Genomic DNA, 17595 nt, shown 5'->3' on the forward strand with positions numbered 1-17595 from the left:
TACACGCACACCATACAACCCATACACCCCCCCACACACATGGCCTCACTTTAAACCCTTGAGCACAGCCTCAGGGTAGCAGCCCCAAGTCCACTCGACTCCCACATTCCCAGATGGCCGGTGTGTGCACCTCCTGGCGCTGGACGGCAAGCCCCCCTCCCTCTACGACCCCCACTCAGTGGAAACCCCGCTTCCCTCCGCTCTGAGGATGCTGACCACCGGGGACCGTGTCCCGCTCCCCCTGCACGCGGCCCGGGCTCCGTGTGGCTCCCTCCACCTTCCCCGCGTCACACATGTCCCTCTCCGAGTTGCGTCCTTCACATTAGCACACGGATATACTGGTGTTTCTCATGTCGTCAGCTTTCTCTTGACCTCGTCCCCCAGATGGTCCTCCTGGACCATCTGTCCTCTTCCTGCAGTGACTCCTTTGATGTCTTGTCTGCCCCTGAGTCCCTCCCAGAGATTTCCCCTGCACCCCTGCCTTCTCATCCTCTTACCCTGCTCCTCCCGCCACAGCATGATTGCCTTCTCACACACCCAGGGGCTTTCATACTCATTATGTTACTCTTATCAGCTGACCTCCCCCTCAGCTTCTGCAATGTCAGTTCCCTGAGGGCAGGGAACAGGGTCATTTTTGTTCCCCACGATATCCCTTTAAATTTTTTTTCTTATTTTTTATTGATGTGTAGTTGATTTATCATGTTAGTTTCAGGTGTACAGCAATTATCCGTATACATACGTACATATATGTTTTTCTTTTCTGTTCTGGCTCATTACGAGACATTGAATACAGTTCCCTGTGCTATACTGTAGGTCCTTGTTGTTCATCTGTTTTATATGTAGAGTAACGTGTGCCTGGTAACCCCAGCTCCTGTTTGCTCAAAGAATGCTTGTCAAGTAAATAAGCCACCAACATCTGACTCACCTACTAAGGCATTGGGAGAATTTAATTTAAAATGTGCATGAAAGAAATAAAAAGCAGGTTGTTCTTTCCCTGCTTTCTCTAAACTGACCGTCAAGTATCAACGTCTGTCGGAATTTAAGTCTATTTTTGAGCTCTGCCTCCTGGCACCTGAGACCCCCTGACCTTGGCTCTTACCTCTCAGCGGTTGGCAATACTCCGGAGTCACGGCAAGGCGTGTGAGCAGGAGCCGGGGAGGCCTGGCGGGGAGTCCGTGGTGCAGAGCCGTCCCATGGAGCAGTGGCTGCGTGGGCAGCACGCCGCGGCGCCGGCAGGCCCACACTTGGCCCCGCTGCCCCCAGGGGCTGGTTTCCAGTGCCTGACAGCGCGTGTGGGAAGATGCAGGCATCGGATCAGGGCCGAGGGCAGTGACAGAACAAGCCTTCAGGTTATTCTGTGAGTGTTTGGGCCTTTGCTCCAAGGAGACTTGGATCACAGAGAGGCTGGAGAAGGCACGAAGGATGTCTTGAAAACGTATTTATTTAACTAATATTGGTTGAGCAGTAGCTGGTGCAGGCACTCCCCAAATGGTAGGAGTATGGTGGTGTAAGATAAAACCCCTGCCCACAGGCAAGGGGACGCCGTGTGAAACGAGGTCACAGACCCAAATAATGACCTTTCTGATGACGGCAGAAATAGTGAGGTGAGAGGCTCCCGAGGGGGTATGGGCAGGGAGGAAAGAACGGGGGGAAACATCAAAAACAATTTTTTATTCAATTTCAAAATATAACAGAGGCTGGTCATGCCCACTGCTGACTTTGATTTTTGTCCTGGAATTTATAGTAAGCAGGCGTACGAGTGTCCGTGTGTGTGTATGTGTGTGTGTCTAAGAGCGAACCTAAGGTCAGAAGGTAAATACTCGATCGTGGCTCAGCACAGCTATACCAGGGTTAGACCGGCGGCCTCATTCTTACAGAGGAGTCCTGGCACTAAAAGACACCCCACACCTGACCAACACAGGGCCGCGTGCAGAGAGCACCAGCAGGAGTCCTGAAGGAGGCAATGCGTGCAAGGGCGCGGGAGGGCGGGACGGCACCAAGGCACGCATCGCCAAGTGGAAAACAGATAAATGAATGAGCTTGGTCCTGCTGTAGTCTAGGTCAGAAAACTTTCTCTGCAAAGGGCCAGCAGGAAGCATTTTAGGTTTTATGGCCCATATGGTCTCCATCAAAACTACTCAACTCTGCCATTGTAGCATGAAAGTCACCACAGACAACATGTGACCAATGAGTCTGGCTGTGTCCCCAAAAACTGTTCACCGAACAGGCAGAGTGCAGGCTGAAGTGTGTTTAGATTATGGTCGTTTTCTGGGGTGATTGAGAGTATCTAATGATGTGTGATGTTAGAAGCCAGACGGATGAAGACCTCCGAGACCCCCAGGCGTGTAGAGAATGGGTCATGGTGAAGCATGCTGTTACCACGAGGCTTCTGAAAGTTATCCAGAGCAGGATTCCTGCCTTGGCTGGACTTTGATGGGAGCATTACCCTGGCTTCCATCTGCATGATAAAGTTCAGGGAGTGTTGGAAAGATCAGATTGAAGAGCCACTGAATGATTATAGTTCTAAAAATAGGATTGTAGAGGTAGCTTTGGAGGGTTGGCCTGGGTTGGCAGACCACAGACGGAGGCTGGTCCAGCCCATGGCCTGTTTCTTACAGCCCACCAACGGAGAATGGCTTCTGCACTGGAGAAGGTCACCAGTAGGACCAGGACGGGGAGGGGGAGAGGGAAGAGGAGGAGGGCGAAGAGGAGGGGGAGGGGAGGAGGAGGGGGAGGAGATAAGAAGAGAGCTGCCTGCACTCCCCACGCCTGGGGTAGGCCCCAGCATGGCTGCACGGCTCCCCTGCCCTGAGGGGTGGTACGTGTCCATATCCCAGGTGGGCAGATGTCACTGTTGGAGTGGAAACGGGGAAAGGGACAAGGCTCTGGCTCTGTTTTCCTCTCTAAAGAACCTGGTCAGGGGTAGGGCATAGCTCAGTGATAGAACACATGCTTAGCATACATGAAGTCCTGGGTTCAATTCCCAGTGTCTCCATTTTTTAAAAAAAAGGGAAAATGGGCAAAGGATAGGAATATACAATCCAAAAAAATACTAAGCACAGATGAAATTTGGAAGTATCTTCAAACTCTTGGCTATCAAATTAAATGCAAATCAAAAAAACCCAAACTTGGTCAGTCAGAGAAGGCAGAAGTCAGACCTGCTGTGCTTCCTGACAGAGCATAAAGTTTAATCATTCAGATGGCCTTTTAGGGAAGGAAGTCCCTTATCCTCCCATGTTGGTTCAAGAACAGAGTCAGGTTCTTAAACCTGGACAGTGTGGCCTGTCTGTGGGTACCAAGTGCTTCGCAGAAGAGTATGATTTACATCTGTGCTTCTGCCATTTGGTAGGAGCAGATTTTCCGTCATCTGTCATTGAAAACAGCTCTCTGTCACTTACCACAATGTTGCAAACACATCTGTGGAGAGAACTGGCGTCTGTGTCACTCATGAGTAATGTCACTCCCCAGGTGCCCCCACTGCCACCCCTTCACGTGCAAAGCCTGGGAGGAGAATGGGGGCGGCTCAGCCCACATCTGCGGAATGAGAGTACAGCCAAATTGGCTCAAAAGACGTAAACTAACACACTTCCTGTTTTTACTCTAGGTACATAGATACAAATGGGATATTTAAACCTATTTTCAAACGCACATAGTTTAAGTGTAAAAATCAGTTTGCCATTCAGGCAATTCTATGAAAAAAAAGTTGTAAATCTCCATTGACCCATTGGCAAGTAAAATAATTATTGTCTGGCAGCAAGAATTTCTGGTACTCCTGTGGGCAGATAATGGAATTTATAATCATTTAAGTATCAATGACATTAAATCTCAATTCAACAGAAGTTGATGGTGCTTTGAGGTATGTTCTGAATGAGAATAAGCCAATGCATTCTATTCACTTGTTTTAAACCTGAAAATGTGTATTATATTTTAATTACCCATATTTTCAAACCCTATTGGCAATTTAAGAATATATAGCTTGTGGGTGAGGGCAGAGCATATGTGAAAAGTCTGTACTTTGTGCTCGTTTTTTGTGAATCTAAAACTGCTCTAAAAAGTAAAGTTTATTAAAGAAAAACTACACCCACGTTTGAGCCCCTCTTCCAGAGAATTCTATACATGATGAGACCATTGAGGTTAAAAATTTCTATAGCTTCTGACACGTGGAATTCAAATTTACTTCGTTCAGTCTGTATTTTTGTACAGTACCCTGGAATTGTTGGAGTACAAAGTCATTTTCCCTTTTGGAGCAGTAAGTGAATTAATTTCAGTGGGCTTCCTGTATTTACTGAGCATTTATTGGGGGTGGGGACAGTGAGGCACACAGACCTGGTCCCTCACTGGGGACAGAGGGTAGGGCGCCTTGGTAAGAAAACGCAAGTTAGAAGGAACCCATATCAAGGCACAGATCACAGACCTCAGAGCAAGCAGGTGTGTCGGGCTCTCAGGCTCCAGAGATAGAAGCGGTGTCTAAGCTGATCTTGAAAGATGGGGAGAGTCTGATGGTCCTGAAACTTGGGGAGGATGTAGGGGACTTGTCTGGATGCCCTGGCTGGGCAGTCCTTGTATCAAATTCCAATTTCTCGTGGGCTCCGCTGAAATGATACACAAAACGTCTGACTGGTTTCCTCCCTTTATTTTACTCCGTGAATAGGTAGCACACAGATGTACAATTGTAGAGGCCAGAGTCTTATTCCCAAATTTGCTCTGGTTCTGACTTAGAACTCAGCATTAGATTTCAACATCTCTTAGGTGCAAAGATTGAATCAGGGTGGTTGGCTGACACTCTTCGCAGAATCTCACTTTGTCCCTGTTTTTACCTGAGTGTCCTGGGACCATGGACACCTTCTAGTTCAGGGGTGAATCACAGTTGAGCTAAGAAAATCATGGTAATTCAGGTCCCCCTGTCAGTGGTAGTTTAACATCTGCCGTGGAACCCAGTCCCAGCCTCTGTGGCAGGAGATGGCTGATGGGAAAATAAGTTTTTCCAAAAATAGAACAAAGTTCGGGGTGGGAGCCACAACCCTCTCCTTCCCTGGGCTGAGTACAGAGCTGGGAGTTATTGCCGCCATCTTGTTGCAGTGGAAGGAAATCCAAAGGAACTTCAGCAAAGCCCTGAATTCGAGCTGTGGAGTACCACCCAACCCTGAGACTTCTTATATGAAATACTAAATTCCAACTATTTAAACTCTTTTTCATGGGCTATTCTGCTGCCTGTAACTGCGAATCTCCCATCAACACTGAACTTGGACAAGAGAGATGACTCTTTGAAGATCCCCATATGGTAAAGACAGAAGAGCCAGTGTCAGTTAACAGAGGACATGGTTTTAATTTTTATGACAGCATGATTGGTCCACATCCCACAGAGCAAGTTAATATCTAATTTGCTTGACAACCATGTAGAAGAGACAGAGTTGTTAGTAACTGCCGAAGATCAAAGGGAATCCATTTTTTTGTTTTGTTTTATTGTTTCGACAATCTTTTAACCCAGAGCCCCGCGACAGCATGCTCAGTGTAGACTAGGTGAGAGTTTAGTGCCTGCATGGATCTGGTGCAAAGCAGGAGAGAGAGGCAGCAGAAGGAAGGCTCTGAGTGCTTGTTTTCTCTCTGTTGTTAGCTTTGGCCACTGTGTTTCATAGAGGGTGGAGCCAGTAAGAAGGCTTGGCCTTAAATTCCAGTTTTGAATCTGCGTACTTACTGACCCAGTTATAGTGGGAGAGAACACGTGGGGATCAAACTTGGAATCAGGTCACGGAGTCTTAGACGCTTGACAGACACTTTATCTTTTTGGTACTGGCAGATTGCACAGAAATGTGTTTGGATCAACAAATTGCAAATCAGAAACCGGCATTAGTTCCCACAGTCGCCAACAACATTTTTAAAGAATATTTAAAGCAGCATCATCACACGTTGCCAAATTAACGTTCCCATGGCAATGCTAATGCAGCCACCTTGTGCAAAAGTAATTACTCACCGATTGTTATTGTTTGCATCTTAAAGACTAGTGTTCAGATCTTGTCAACAAGATCTGAATAACATGGTACAGGTTATTGGATCATAACAGTCCTTTCATTAAACCGTGACCCGAACCACATGCCATGGCTGGACTAAGCAGTTTTAGGATTACCTTCACACCAAAATGTCTTTTTTTTCTGGTGGACTCATAAATTTTAAATCCAGATCGTCTCAGACTTTGGCTCATTTCAGAAGTACAACCAAACCTAGGAATGAAAACCAATGACCATCAGCACGTGGGAGGCTCTCCTGTCTCTGGTCCCAGTGTCTGAGCATACTGAGTGATGTACTGGAGAAGCAGGGGAGCTCAAGATGCTTGCAGTATGGCCATGGCCGTGATCTAGGCTTGTAGCCATAACCTTGGTTGTCAGGAAAGTAAATGAAGAGCATGTTGGACCACGGGGTCCCATGATTCAACCTCGTGCATACACACATACATATCTGATTGCACATGCAGCGCCCTGGGGGCTCACGGAGGCTGGCCGGGTCCCTGGACAGAGAATGAGGAAAAGACAGTGGTGCTCTGTAGCAGGCAGGGGACGTGCCTTACACCTTCCAATGTCCTGTGGTGTTGCTACTCCTCTGCCATATAGAAAACATGGCCTGAAGTGGGATCAGTTCCAGGAGGTTGTGGGAAGGCCTTGCCTCCCTCTGTGTTTGGTATCTGTTCTAGCCTTCACATGGAATACATGGTCTGCATCAGGTTTTAGGATTTCATTATATTTTCTTGTCTTAATCTCCAATTATTTCTCATTTTATTTTATAATTTTTTAAAAGCCACTGGTTGGTTTTTCTTTTCCCTCTAATTTCTCTAATTTGAGAGGAGAGACCCTGCCTTCTCCCTTAGCACTCAGCCTCACACTTGTCCAACCTAATGATGGGACGACCTGAGAGGCCAGGCCTCCTCATCTAAGCCTGGTGCTCATACTTCTAGTTGAATAGAAGCAGTCAGAGGACACATCCTCCTTTTGCAGAAGAAAGTTGGCCTTGGACACACTCTGCAGTTGTACTTTTTCAACTTAGAGCTCCATGCTGTTTGTTCAAACTCTTTTTAGGTTAAAGTGCCTAAATTATATTTGATTATTTTGGAAGAAAAATATGCAATGAGACAATCTTTCTGTGCCCTAAAATCAGCTGGCATCCCAGTCTCTACATTTCACTTTTTCTCTAGAAGCATCCTGGCCACATCTGTCATTTGAACAAACCACTTGAGAGACAAATTGGAAAACAGCATGGAATCCTTTGGAAGTCTAGGTTTCTGGTCTTAAATGTATTTTAAAATATTCCCCATTCATATAACTTTTTCTTCTACACCCTTGTGCGTATAGGATGCCTTCCTTATGAGATGACACACTCATGGAAATATTACCAGAATGAAACTGAGATGGGGGTATCTGCCTGCGTCTTGGCCATCACTTGGTTTGAGAAAGGAGAAACTGGCCACAGGCAGTTCATGCATCTCATCGGCTTTTTCTGAGGTGGCTCCTGCTGAGCTGGTGGCAGTGTCCCCGGACATCCCCTGTTTCACCCTCTCCCTCAGTGTCTCTGTGCAGCTGCTGCATCTTCTCCCAAGATGCCGCGTCTTCGTTTTGGCATCTGTTCTGCAGCTGGGAAAAATCTCCGTGGGATAACGTGACCGGCAACTTGGTTAGTGTTATAAACCGCTTGAAAATGAAAGATGCTTTAACAGGCCAAATCCTGGAATCTTGTTTATGAAATGTTCTCATAACTCTTCACAAAGCTGCACTTGGTACATCGAGGCTCTAAGACTTGGAGGCAGCTTTGAGGTGTGGGGACACTAGGAGGAAGTGTCCGTTTGTTTTCCAAGTTAGTTTAGCTCACTGGTGATGTCATAAGACCACTGTCACCTAGGCAATGGAACATGTTGCTATGGGAACCTCAAAGCTGATAAAACTGCTTCAAAACGTTGACAGTTGGAAAAGCCTCTTTTTTCCTGTGCTCATGCCAATAAGGATGCGTGTACAGGGGGAAGGGTGTTTAGTTTAAAACAGTAACATTTGAAGTTGGTTAATATAAACTATTTAGAATATTGAAATTTGGGGGAAAGCGTTACCATTCAGCTACATTAAAAGAGATTCTTGCTGGTACACTCAAAGGCCTGAGGAAGTCAGAGTTGTTATAAGGAAGATATAAAACCTCCTTGCAAAGCTAAAAGAAACACAGACGTGTTGAATGGTACATCTCACTCACATCTTACCCTGGATTTGGGCCACGGATGACTGGTTTGTGCACAGACTTGATGTATTTATTTCAGATTTCACTTCCCATCTTCTGAGATTTCTGGGTTTCATGGTACAGGTTATTGGATCATAACAGTCCTTTCATTAAACCGTGACCCGAACCACATGCCATATCCTCGCCCACGTGTTTGTCCCGTCACACGTCTGTATACGGGCGCACCTGTGTCTGCGTGCGCGTGTGTATGCATTCACGCACACGCACTCATTGTCACGGCGGCCCTCTCCTGGGTCACGGCAAATGCGGGATCAGCGAGCCCTGAACCACAGCTCCTGCGGGAAAAGTGGGTTAGGTTCCTGCCAGACCCTGGTCACACACTTCATCCATGGGTAAACACAAAGCCTTATTTCATGTGTGCTTCTGTTTAAAGACGCCTTATTTAACACAAAGTGTGGTTTCACTTACTTGAACTCACCGCCGACCGCGCTGTAAGTCAGGCCCGAATGAGGCCTTTCCAATAAGTGTGTTTCCTCTGTTAAGCACTAGACAGCATGTCAGCACTGGACTTGGGGGCCATTTTAAAGAGTGAAACCACGTGCACACACCAAACACAAAAATGTGGGAAACACGGCACTAAACAGACCACAGAAGGGGCCCTTGTTTACAGTATGAGCTGAACCAAGACCCAATGTTGCCTTGTTCGACCTCAGCTGGGAACTCGGGTGTCATCAGGGAGTTCAAATTTTTCTCCTCTTCAAGTGTGTCCGCAGGTGAGTGCAGACTTGGGGTTACATATAAATTTTATCGAGTAGTAAATTCACAGACACGGATTCCATGACTGATGCCGACCGACTGTGTCTCTACACATACAAAGTCTGCACGCCCGCTGGGAGACCCAGGGGTGAGCCATGTGGGGCATAGCTGACCCCTCCCTGAGAGAACGCCGCACACTTCCTGTCCCTTGAAAGTGACCTCTAAGTGCCCTGCAGACGAGCTCCCCTTCCTGGGCCCTTCAAGCACTGGCTCTTACCCTCCTCATGTGGTGCTTCCAAGCACGTCTGGTGTGGTGCTGTCTCCAGGTAGGTGAGCTGTCATCCCGTCCAGGCTGTGCAGAGGTGGAGGGGACCCGGGGCCCCATGTCCAGTGCAGTTCTCTGCACCTGGTGAGTGAGCTGAAGTACAGGAACACGCAAGCTGGAGGCCAGGAGGTCGGCAGGGCCTCATCTGGAAGGATGTTATCAGCCTGTGTCTGTCCTGCTTTCCATGTCTCATCTGGTTTACCAGCTGCCCCAGACCTAGAGACGAAGGCAGAGGACGGCACTCGCGGTCCGGAGACCATGCAGGCCTTGCCTGTGCAGCCAGACAGCAGTTGCTCTTCAAACCCTCAGCTGCAGGACAAGACCTCTTGCGTATGGAAATTTTATGGCTCGAAAGTTCTTTCCGAAAGAAAAAAAAACGTTTTAATCATGTAATTCTGAGAAACCCAGATGGGGTTAGGTAACGTGGCCCTCGCATGTTGTTTTAGGAGCCCTGCTCTTTGTGAATGTGTCCAGGGAATAATGCGATCCGTCCTGTCTGTGTTCTCCATCAGGCGTTGATCGCCACGTCACCCAAATCTGGGTGACAGTTGTGTTTCCTCAGGGGCACTCGAGCCACAGTGGGCGATCAGTGTGTTAAAAAGCTGACTCATTTGAATAAAAAGTATTGTTTTGGAAGAAGGATTTGTGGATGGCTTTTGTTGGTGTTTTGGGTTTTTAGAGTTACAAGAATGTTTGAGTTGCGATAGCATTGTGACTCTTAAAAATCCTTTCATAGCCTCAAGAGTAGATAGGCTGTTTTGTCTGGGGTTTTAGTCACCAAGGAAGTGTACACTGTGAGCAGCACCCTGGGGCACGCACTGCACCCAGGGCACTCGGCCAGTTCTAGCCTGGCAGTAGGCTTCCCAAGTGCACAGCTCAGTTTCCGTTCTTCAGGTGGTGAAACCAAGGCTCAGAAGAGCTAGAATGTCTGAACAGCCTTTCAAATCCAAGTGTCTTGGTCCCAAAATCTACACTCTTTTTCTTTGGCTTTGCAAAGTGTAACACTCTAAGTGCAAGTTAGATTTTATTCACAAAATTTGGAAATTATTTTTTGCAGTTTTTAGCTCCAGCGTGGTAATAGGGTCTTCTAGTATCTGGAGACAAAGAAATTGAGGAATTAAATTCATTTTACTAGGAACTAAAGCTTCATCCCTTTTGCAGAACCAAATTAGACTTCAAAAAAACCCAAAATGTTATTAAAAGAAACTTTCAAAAATAGTTTTTACTCTGGCAGCATTGCTTTTAAGCTGGTAGACACTATATATGTTAGTTGCCTTGTGAGTCTTCCAAACAGAAAGCACTGTACTTAGCAAATTCGTCAGCAATTTATTTAGACACCGTTTGATTATCTGATGAGCCATGAAAACATTTCCATCTGCTCATCAGGGAGAGTCTGAATGTAAACATCTTGTCCTGGCCGTTCAGCTCCCCAGCACCGTCTCTGACTTCCTGTGTCTTCTGCCCAAGTTGATTACCTTCTCACCAACATCTCACCCATTAACGGTTCAGCACTTTCTTGAGTACTGCCTATTGTTGGTCACCTTTGTCTCTCCATCTCCAAATCCAAGAGGAGATTGTCCTATCACATCACTTCACTTCACATCACAGCTTTCACTCAACACACGATTAAGGAGCATCCAGTTCATTCCAGACACTAAGCGAGGCACTGGGGACACAGCGAAGAGGGAACCAGGGTAAAATCCTGCTGGGGGCTTACATTCTGGTGGAGCAGAGAGAAAATAAATAAGACAAGAACATTTTTAAAACACTGATGTATGCTAAGAAAAAAATAAAGCCGGGAAATGAGCTAAGAAGTGTATGTGTTCACAGGAGTATGGGGGCAAGGGACAATTGTTCAAAATTGGGTCTGGTGAGAACAAACTGTGTGGACCCCTAGCTGAGGGACGCTGCAAAGGGGAGAAGACAGTGAGGGAAGAGTTGTCAGAGCTGAGCTCGCGGTGCCTTGAAGGCTGTTGTCAGGCTCCTGGCTTTGCGGAGCTGGTTTCTCCCCCAGAGCGGCAATGGGCGCAGGGAAGGTCGGATGCTGAACACACAGCGAAGCCAGCAGGCACCAGGTGTGCGGGGGGCTGGCTGTGGGAGAGAGAGGACACGTCAGGAGGACTGTGGGGCTGAAGTCCAGGGCAGCTAGGAAACAGCATCTCCCCTTCACTGGGTGGGAGGCCTGAACAAAGAGGTGTCAGGGATGCGGTCTGAGCACGGCTGGGCTTGCTGGGCGAGGTCTGGGTCTGGGGTCCCCAGTGAGGCTCAGGCTGGAACTTAAATGTGGGGTCACCGGCACCAATGCTATTTGAAGTCGTGGGACAGGGAGTGGTGTAGACAGGAAAGGTAAGTGGCTCGAGGTCAGGGCCCTGAGTTTACAGGTCTGGAAGGGGAGGCAGCAAAGGAGATGGGGAAAGGGGTGACCACAGTGAAGGAGACAGGACAGGAGAGCGTGCAACCCTGCACCGCAGGTGAGGAGACGCTTCAGTGGGGTGTGCTGAGCTGTGCCCACTACTGCTGGCTGCTAGGGGGATGGGGACAGTGCGGAGGGCAGATCTGGCCGTGTGGGGCCACGGGAGGGAGTAGAAGGAAGAGAGAACGCCTGAGAGGACGAGGCCCCCAGGGTGCAGGGAGCCAGGTGCCCGTGAGGGAGCCTGTGGGGACACTGCTGGCCGTGGGGAGAAAGAGGACCGGATGGAAGAGGCCTGGAGGAGGCCAGGAGTGGGAGGGACGGTGAGTGGCAGGGTGCCCCCAGGGCTAGTGGCCTGGACTCACTGAGAGACCCATCCAGCAGCCTGACGCAGGGGCCTGATAACCACTGGAGAGCAGGACCAGGGATGGGGAGAGGGAGCTGGACATGAGGGCTCCCGGCGGTGACCGCATGGACGGCAGAGACCGCATGGAGGCTGCGTTACTGACGCTGCCCTGCCTAGTGTTGCTGGAGCCAACAGAACAAGAATCAGTTTGGTTCAGAAGCAAAGGAAAGTGTGTTCTCTGATGGCAGAATGCAGAGGCGGCCTCCCCTCTACAGCTCGGCTCTCTGGACCGGCCGGGGCGGGGCTGTTTTACAGGGAGCCGGTCAGCGGGGGGCGGAGGAGGCGCGGGCGGGGCCGCGCAGGCGCGGTGCTCCCTCCAGCCTCTGCACGCGCCAGCCTCCGCCTGGAGCCCCGCGCGGGGGGCGGGGCTTCTGCACACGGCCCGGAGCTGAGGCTCCGCGCGGCCGCTTCCCGCCCCGGAGCTCTCATCTGAAGGGCCTGCTGGGAGGCCTTCAGCGTCGTCGCCCGTGAGCCAGTGAAACGAGACTGAGCCCAAAGGGAAAAAAAAGGTTGGACTTTATTTTATTACCCACGTTCTGTGTTATTTCCCGGTGATTGTGAGTGGGCTTCGCTGGTGACCGTCGAGCTGGTCAGGAGGGGCCTGAGGCCCGAGGTGGACGGAGGTGTCCCCGGTGTGGCGAGAGCAGGGGATGGCGGGCGGGAGGGTGAGGAGGAGGGACCGACTGAGGCGCCGGGAGTGAGAGCTGGTCGCCACCCAGCACTGGCATCTGGCATCTGGACAGGGGTCGTATTTGAAAGAGTAAGCCCTGCGGGAACGACGGGGCTTCCATGGGGTGACTCGGAGGGACTGGGACCTGCTTGATTTGAGAAGCTGCTCAGGAGAGGACAGGAGCAGAGGGGCCGTTGTATTTACTGACATTGTGGTGACAGTCGCCACCCTTCCACCGCCGTGCTGGGCTCCGCTTGGCTCCGTCGTGGACGTGAATGCCTCCCCACAGCCACTCAGGACAGCAATGTCTAGGGTTTTCCTGCCCATTTTCTGGGTGGGGAACTGAGGCCCGAAGAGTGTACAAAGTAACCCGTCCAAGTTGGTGCAGCTCGTGGTGGGCAGGGGGCTCCAGGGTCTGCAGCCCACCGGGTGAGGAGGAGCAGGACCAGCTTCCCACCCGCCTCCTCTCTGTCTCCAAACCCCTGATTAGACTCCGCCCTGAGGTGCCTGTCCATGCTGTGACTCTTTAACCTGTATTCCCAGGGGGGGTCCCCACGGCTCATGCCTGGGAAGCCAAGAGCCGCCACAGGGGGACTGACTCTTGCAAAAGCCCCTGGGCTGAGAGGAGCTGGCTGGGCTCCCCTTCCTGACTCCCCCCGGGCTGGCGGAACCCCAGGTGGATGCTGGGGGCCCCCAAGGGGGAGTTTCATCCCAGCGTCCAGCAGCAGGGTGCAGGGAGGAGGGGGAGGAGCACAGGGAGCCTTGGAAGAGGAAGGCACTCGGGGACTGCCAGCAGCAGGGCCCCTCCATCCACCACCTCCACCGCCGCCACCAGCACCGCCACCACCACTACCAGCACTTGGAAGCAGCATGTGGGACCCCCTCTTTCAGAATGCTGGGAGGGGCGAAGCTTTAAGTTCCCTTTGGCCTCTTCCCATGAACCCTGGGTTGTTGGCCAGACTGTGGTCAGTCGTGGGCTCTGCTGGCCTCCTCAAGGAGGTCTTCAGGGTATCAGGAGAGCTCTAGCACAGCGCCTCAGGGTGGATCCATCCCCAGGGATCTGCCCTAGCCTTGGGAGCCTCGTGCAGGTCCAGAGGGACACTTCCATCAGCTTCCACCAGGAACCAGAGAGGTGGCCAGTTACAAATGCCTTTGTTAATTTGTCCCCAGACACCTCTGTAAAGTATCAGGCCTCTGCTTCAGTTAATTTTATCTTAAAGCTGTAATATGCACACAGTTTGGAAGCTATTTTCTGTTAATTTCCTCTTTGCCTGAAGGTATGGTGTCAATGTCCAGGAGACAGCAGCCGACCAGGTGAGTGTCTGTAAAAACTGATTATAACTCTGAGACTTCTCACCCAACTCCCTCCCATCATGAACTCAAGGCCCAATCGTGGAGTAAGTAAAATGCCAGGAAACTGAGAAGCGTCTTTTCTCCCTCCCTTCTTCTCCCCACTCTGGCTGACCCTGACCGAAGGGTCCTGGTGCAAGAGCCTCGGGGTAAAGCCAGGCTCTTCTTCAGCACCTGTGGCAAAATTCATTTTCTCTGGGACGGAATTGGATCCTTCAACTGCTTCCCAACCGGGATGAGCCAACTCTGAGACTTTTATGAGCCTCTTTCTCAACACTCCAGTGAATTATCAAGACAAGGCTTTGTATCCAGATACAGAAGCTGCTTTTTCCAGACCCTGGTTTCCTTCTGGGAAACACGACCCTGGATCCCAAATGCGTCCCCTTGATCAGCTTACAGTCCAAACAGCTATTCTCCTAAGGAAACACGGAGTTTACAGAATCTGGTGCATCTCCTGCAGTTTAAACCTGCTCTGTTGTCACAGATGGTGTGTGGTATGTAGCGGAAGGTGGTAGGTGAGGAACCAGAAGAGAGAAAAGAGCAGCGTTCTGGTTCAGCTCCTCCAAGTTGCCGTAAAACATGTACAATTGAGCAAGACTCTACTCTGAAAATTCCCTGCTGGATTAAAAGCTGTCTCCCAACAATGGATTGCAACACTGGCATTCCCGTGGTCTGGGGATGACATTTTCTACCTTTCAGGCAGACTGCTTTTCACTAGAAAAACGGCATCCAACCCCCCACTGTCGACTAACAAGTGTGTAACTTGCACTGGGGGCACCTCCAGGTTTCACTGTTTATTTATCATGTGTAGGCTGTGAGTTAAAACTCCTAATTACCCTTGCCTGTTCTTGAGGGTTCCTGCACCCCAGCTGGCGATGGGATCCACATTTATAATAAGTAATTCCTAAGCGAAAGTAAGGACTCCGCTTTCCTTATAATCATTGCTCTTTACCCTGTGTTTCTCCAAAATGGCCCAAGACATTTGAGGTCTGCCATGTGGTTGCCTTTGATGTCTCCTCAGAAAAGAGTGCCTCTTGGTTTCTTCATCTGCTGCAAATGGAGAATCTACCTCTTCCCTCCTGTTTCTTCACCCAAGCTGTGAAGCTGATGCTGACGATGATGTATTATCTATTTTCTCTGAGGTCCAGAGAGAGCCCTGCAGGTGCCTGCCGAATGCTCCACCTGAGAAAGACAGAACATTACCACTTCACCTAGTCCTTCAAGTCCTGCACATAATGGCCCCCTCATCTCCTCCCACCGGCACAGACCCTCCCAACAACATCTTCATCCCACCCCCATTATTTCCTCCCAGTAATTTCCATGAAGATTGCCTGGGGCTGCAAGCTTGCGTCTCACTTTCCCCTGGTACCTGTTCCCCCTCTCCCGGATTCCTCCCCTTGTTAGAACAAAACTTGGTGGAAAGTTGACCCTACTCTTCTGAGGGTTCCTCATGTTGTCCCAAAGCCTGACAGGTACTTTTGTTTGTTTGTTAGTTTAAGGGGCAAGAGCTGAAGGCTTTTCTTCAACCAGATGACTGGCTTTCTCTCTGCCTCTGAGCAGGCTCCGTTCCAGAGTCAGATTTCCAGGCACAGCCTGTTTAGTTCCTTAGTCTCTTGATCTAGAACCCTTCACTGGGCTTTTCCTTCACCTCTGCCCAGAAGACGAGTATCAGCTATGGATGAGGGCGTCCACACCTCGCTGGTGAGCACCACCGTTCTGGGCTGGAACCTCCATGCTGGACCCATGACCATGCCTACTCTCCAGTCTTAACAGCAAACTCGAGTTACTGATTGAGAAATAGGATGAAGAAGGAAAGAAACTGAGATAGGGAGCCCAGTCTCGCTGACAGTCCATGAGTCCAGATGTCAGAGCGTCACCTCCTTTTGTGCAAGTTTCCCAGCTGAGAAACTGAGTCCACCTGCAATACCCATTTTGTCTTCACACCGCGAGTCTGGGATGGGCAGGGTACTGTTAGGAAAGAGCAGGGCTGACCCTAAAGAGAATCCCTCTAAAGTTATTTGCCCTAAAGTCTAGTTCCGTGGGAAATTCAGCTGCTGTTAGCTACCGAGTTTCTCAGGCAGACCTGCCTCAGTCCTAGCTGCCAGCACCTACTCCTTCTTGGTCTGCCACACCTGGGACCATATGACACCTCTCATGAAACAGACATGTGATGGCTGAGATCCTGAGTCTTCCATCCACGATCAGCAGACCCCAGCAGTCGCTGGGCCACTAGTCTGCCATGCCTGGGGACACTTCAGGCAGTAGGGACCGTGTGTGATCACCAGGTTTGGGCCCCATCACCAAGGTGTCCCACTAAGTATGTGCCAGGAAGACTCCTCATACTGTTAAGCCTAAAACCTTATTTGATGTGTGGAAGACCCATCTTCACACGAGACCTGAGATGGGTGATTGTCCTGTAAAGAGGCAGCCCCAGTCCCAAAGGACGGATCTACTCAACAAGGGCCTTCCATGAGAGAGATGGACCTTTTCCCCTTCATCCTTGCAGCCTCCACCCCGACCTCTGCAGCCCACCTTGGTCTCAAGCTTGTTTCCAGGGTTGAAGGGAGCAGTTAGGAATAGACATGCACTCTCCTAGGTCTTAACATGAGCAGTCAGTGCTCAGCCTCCTCCCCACTCAGCTCCTCGGTCAGCACTGGACACCAAACTCAGGTCTGACGGACATGTGGCCTCTGTCCACTCCGGGCTCCAGATGCCCCTTAGCTGGCTTTCTGCCCCAGGACCGCTCAGTCAGATGCCCAGCAGAGCCAGGCTCTCCAGACCCTGGGCCAGTTAGCACAGAATCTGGAGTGAGGCTCATGTCCCAGGAACAGTACTCTTTAGGGGAGAGAAGATAAATGCATATGACAATGTTAAAGTTGGAGCTGTGTGGTGGAGCTTTAATAGAACAAATATTTGGATAATCAGCTAAGGATTAATAAAGTCCCACCAGTGGGTCAGGACTTACAGCAGTAGTTTCCAGACCCTTCTTTGCCAAATAAACTAAATTTATTTACTTGGACTCTAAGCTACTGTGTGACTCTGGTCAAATTACTTCACCTCTTCCAAGCATGGTTACTTCATTGTAAACTGAGAGGATGGGGCTCTGTGGGTGTTTTCTGGAGCATCCTGGTCCTGAGGGAGGAAATATAATGTTTGTGGAGCATAAAACTGTCTGCACTAGGCACTGGGTATGTTTGCAGGAGGTGCAAGACATTGTCACTGCCTTCCAGGACCTCATTATCTGATGAAGAATGTGTGACCAACCCTCCCCGTGATTAAATAAATTCCAAAAATATTTTAAGAGATCTCAGAAAGACTGAGGTGAAAGTATTTGTGCTGTGGATGTCTAAAAGTGATTCATTTATTGGTTGATGAATTCAAAGCATTGTATGATTGGATTTGTTCTAAGAGCACAACTCCTTTCTTATAGAATGTATGTGCGGCTGGTCTGCTCCTTGTCCTCTGGGGCT

The 17595-nt window shown here is 49.8% G+C and overlaps 1 protein-coding gene across 5 annotated transcripts in view; it reads left to right on the forward strand.

Moving 5' to 3' along the window:
• The window catches only part of PDE10A (phosphodiesterase 10A), a 531531-nt gene that overhangs the window by 55871 nt on the left and 458065 nt on the right, over window positions 1–17595 (forward strand). The window contains exon 1 of one of the 5 annotated variants that reach the window (XM_031456669.2): window positions 12499–12614. The exons of the other annotated variants lie outside the window; for them this stretch is intronic. The gene's annotated coding sequence lies outside the window, so the exon portion shown is untranslated. Of the gene's footprint in view, window positions 1–12498; window positions 12615–17595 lie in introns of those variants that run through there. 5 annotated transcript variants of the gene reach the window in all.

Source organism: Camelus dromedarius, chromosome 6, assembly GCF_036321535.1.
Source record: "Camelus dromedarius isolate mCamDro1 chromosome 6, mCamDro1.pat, whole genome shotgun sequence".
Lineage (NCBI taxonomy): Eukaryota > Metazoa > Chordata > Mammalia > Artiodactyla > Camelidae > Camelus > Camelus dromedarius.